This window comes from Nelumbo nucifera, chromosome 3 (assembly GCF_055504915.1).
Source record: "Nelumbo nucifera cultivar China Antique chromosome 3, China Antique-T2T, whole genome shotgun sequence".
Classification (NCBI taxonomy): domain Eukaryota; kingdom Viridiplantae; phylum Streptophyta; class Magnoliopsida; order Proteales; family Nelumbonaceae; genus Nelumbo; species Nelumbo nucifera.
In genome coordinates this window covers 25826250-25830582 of record NC_142651.1, presented here as the reverse complement: position 1 = coordinate 25830582, position 4333 = coordinate 25826250, and the positions used below count along the sequence as shown (strand labels likewise).

Sequence of the window (4333 nt, the reverse complement as noted above, 5' to 3'; positions counted from 1 at the left end):
AGAGATATTCTTAATGCACGGTGGATGTATCTGTAAGGCGCTCATTTGTGAGGAACAGATCCCGTCACCCATTTTTGTGAGAAAATGCGATTTCCCGGTTGTCATGTCCATGACTCCCATGTCACTGTCTGTCTGAATCCGGCTTCGGTCAGAGCAAAACAACCTTTACAAGAGGCTGTTGGAACAGTGCGAGCATGGGCTTCTCTCACTGAAGCCAAATTAGTTTTTGGACCGGGCTAGTTAAGACTTATAGTTAAATTATTATTACAAATTAAAAATTAATCTTTCTGGATAGGGTTTAGAGCTCTTTCGTTTTTTTACTCTTGACTTCACAGAAATCCTTTTTCTTTCTGGAAAAGATGAAAGAACCCTAAAAATTCCATGATGGCAAGTTGGCAACAGACAAATGAAGCCTCTCACAAAACACCATTTGTCCCCCTTCTCTCTTTTCCCTCGATATTCTGCATCAAAAGAGATAACAATCGTCCAATAATGTCGTCTTAGTTCAAAATTTCCTTCTTTTTGTTTTTTATTCTCCCCTCCCCCTCCCCCTCCCCAAATCTCCTCTTTCTCTTTTCGAATAATAAAGGAGTGGTTCACGATTCACATCCCTCTGTTGCCTTTATCTCCTTCTTTCCCTGCCTTCCCTCTATAAATAATCTCCTGTAAACCCATTTGATTCCTGCGTTTCTCATATTCTCTTTCTCCACCCATTATAAACCCCAGTTTCTTCTTTCCTCGCAGACAGAGTAATGGAGGTTGATATCTAAAGATGCGAGCTTTCTTTTGTTTTTTATGTAATCTATTCTTATCGAGACGTAATGACTAAAGAGAGTCGTCTATTCAAAACCCTAGGAGCATTAACTTTGTCGCCTATATTTAGTGGTATGGCGATTGCTTTTCCCCCTCATTTCATCTGTTCCGAGAAATCCACGATGGAGAAAGCCGTCATTGTTAAGTCTTCGTCTGCGGCGGCGGTTTCTCCTTCTCCTTCTGTTCCTCCGGTGATTTTGACTCAGGACGAGCTGAAAAAGATTGCTGCTTATAAAGCCATCGAGTATGTCGAGTCCGGAATGGTTTTGGGGCTGGGAACCGGTTCGACGGCGTGGTTTGCCGTGAACCGGATTGGTGAGCTTCTGCAACAGGGGAAACTCAAGAATATTATTGGGATACCCACCTCGAAGAAGACCGAAGAGCAGGCGATTTCGTTGGGGATTCCTCTCTCCGACCTCAATGAGCATCCGGTTCTTGATCTTGCGATTGATGGAGCCGATGAGGTCGACCCACATCTCAATCTCGTCAAAGGCCGAGGTGGGTCTTTGCTCAGGGAAAAGATGGTCGAGGGCGCTTGTCGGAAGTTCGTTGTTATTGTCGACGAGTCAAAGCTAGTTGATCATTTGGGAGGTAGCGGCCTAGCTGTTCCGGTCGAGATTGTACCTTTCTGCTGGAAATTTACGGCCGATCGTCTGCAGAGCTTGTTTGAGTATGCTAGTTGTGTTGCCAAGCTCAGGACTTGCGGCGAAAACGGCAAACCATTTGTTACGGACAATGCTAATTATATTGTGGATTTGTATTTCAAGAAGGATATCGGGGATTTGAAGGTTGCTAGCGATTCAATTCTGCGACTGGCCGGGGTTATCGAGCATGGAATGTTTCTTGACATGGCTACCACCGTTATTGTTGCTGGAAAGCTTGGAGTCACAGTGAAGAACAAGTAGAGAGGGCATGGAGGAGGGGAGAAGGTAGTTTACTGATCAAAAGAGATTACAACTTAGCTAACAAAAAAATGTTTTTTCAGAAAATTTTGATTTTGCCATTACTGTAATTGGGGGGTTGGGTGTTATTTTTCCCAGTATCAATTGAAATAAGTACCGGGGTGTCTGTCCATCCTCTGTATTTTGTTCAGGTCTTAGGACTTAAGTTGTTGGACATGCTGAGGATGGGAAGTCCTATTGAATGGTGGGAAGATGTGGCTTTCTATGTTTCAGCTGTCTTCTTTTCACCAGAAATTTTGTCTTGGGACTTACAGCATGTTCCTATTCTTTTTGCTGATTATATAATGGATCAATTTTGTATTCTGTTTGATCTGTTTTGTTATTAGCATGGATGTGTAACAGGAAACCATTTTTCTGCTCAAATTGAGTGACTTAGCATTTTCACCATATAAACAACTATCATATACTTGGAAGCTCTAGTTGATCAAACGCCTTTCTTTGGATTTCTTTTTCTTTTGGGTATTCTTTATGCAAAATTTATTTAATTTCCATAATTGGAGTTAAACAAACAAGATCAAATTGTTCTGAGGAATTATCAGTATTCATGTGCCTCCACTATAGCTTGAAGTATTCCTGTAAAAGGCCATGCTCTTCTCTTTCCTTGTCCAATGAGGCAGTAAGCTGCTTTTTAGTTCATTTTGTTTCTAGCCCATAGCATTGTTTATAAGTGTCATTTAGAGTATACCTCTTCTTTCTTTTACTTTTGAGTTTTGAAGAACAAGAAAAAAAGGTCTGTGTTATAGACTACTTAAGTGCTTGTGTAAGAATCCCCTAGAAGGTGGAAGCCTGAAGACACTGCTCCAGATAATGTGTTACTTGCAATGCAGTTGCAGCAATAGTTATTCCATGACTTATTTTTTGGTGAATTCTTTTCCGTTATCAGTCATTATAACAGTTGATCTTGGCCTCTCTTTCTATGGTACCCCAAACTGTAATTCTACTCTTTCTTTACTGACCAAGAAGTATTTCATTTCTCTCTTAATAATCTTCCTGTTGAAGTTTTATTGGTCCTCCTTGTTTAGAAGAACATTGTGGTATATCTTATTATGTTATTTTTGACACCTGAAAACAGGAGCTCTGATAATGTCTAACACCTGTTTCAGTGCATATATCTCATCCAAGGAAAGAACACAATGTAATAAGTAGAATGTACAGCATCTATGGGTCTATTGCTCTATCTTTACTTATATGTATTATTTAGTTGATCTAGTGTTGCACTTACCTTGCAAGGCATGGACTGGACAAGCTAGTTTGTAACTTCCTATGTTGTGTTAAATTGTGATTAAATGTTGCCTTGCTTTATGAGAGTTCATTCCAAATCCATGATTTTTTTTTGCGCAATCTACTTGATGATATTCCCATAAAGGATTAGTTTCCTCTGTTATTTCTGAAGCTTTGTAAGCATTACTCAATACATGGAAATAGTGGATTTTATTTTGCTTAAAACTACCAGATTGCTTCAAATTGCATATTATAAAAATGAAGAATAGTAGATTCAACATTTATGTTGTTACTCAAGCTGCAGAATTTTTATATTTGATTTAATTCTGAACCCAGTAGAAACATTCAAACACCAAATTACAAGTGGAAGTGCACTCCTTAAAAGATGATTTTTTATTGATAAGCTCTTTAATAGGTAAAATCTGTAGCGATCAATCTGGTTAATAACTTTCATTCTGTCTTGGCCTCTTGGAAACCGCATATTGGATTCTTCATCCCCTTGTTAAGAATCTCAGTCACTTTATTAAATCTAAGTAAAAAAAAATACTGAACTTACATTGCCAAATGCTGTATCTATGCTTGTCATGTATCTATATTTGATTACCCTGTGGTTTCTGACATTTAGACCACCTTCATTTCCTTTCTATTATCTTTGTATTTATGGTCTAAACACTAAACTTTAGTTTGCAAATACTGTCAATACCCTCTATATTATTGCCCACGTAATTTGGATAATTCCTCCATTCTCTTCTTATAAAGACAAAATCGTCTGTTTTGTTCACTGAGTCAGCCAGTCAGGGCCTATATGGGACCTAGGTTCTGGAGTTTCTGAAATCTTTGGAGGGGTCAGGAGTGGTCTCTTAATCCTGTTAGTGTTGGGCCTTTTTCTTGTGTTAGCCTGAAGTCTTGAGCATGGCTCAAAGTGTCGATATGCTTGAGCACTTTTAACTATCAGGCATCAACACTCTTAGATAACTTCAGTATTTATGGTCCCAGCACTTTAGACAACTTTAGTTTTAGTCGATGCCTAGACATGGCAAAAAGTTGACCCAATCCGCGAATCCGACTCAATTCAATCCGAACAAACAGGGTTAGGGTCTCATATTTAGCTACCCAAATGCGAAAATGACCCGATCCGACCCAATCCAAAAAACTGGGTTGGATTGAGTTGGGTCATGGGTCAACCCCCTGACCCGATTGTTAAGTCTAATTGGGATTATTTTTGCATTGTTAGAAGTTTTCACTCTTTAATTTTTTCTATTTAGTCTTTACTTGTTATTGTTTATTCTTTAAATTGTTAAATGTTCAAGTTTTTTTTTATATTTGGAATTTTAATA

General features: G+C 38.7%; 1 pseudogene across 1 annotated transcript; it reads left to right on the top strand.

Annotated features, from left to right (window-relative positions):
* Window positions 1-374: 374 nt before the first annotated feature.
* On the top strand, window positions 375-2085 carry LOC104596071 (putative ribose-5-phosphate isomerase 2 pseudogene; annotated as a pseudogene). Its single transcript, XR_016083519.1, has one exon. The product of XR_016083519.1 is annotated as a putative ribose-5-phosphate isomerase 2 pseudogene (transcript).
* Window positions 2086-4333: the final 2248 nt, after the last annotated feature.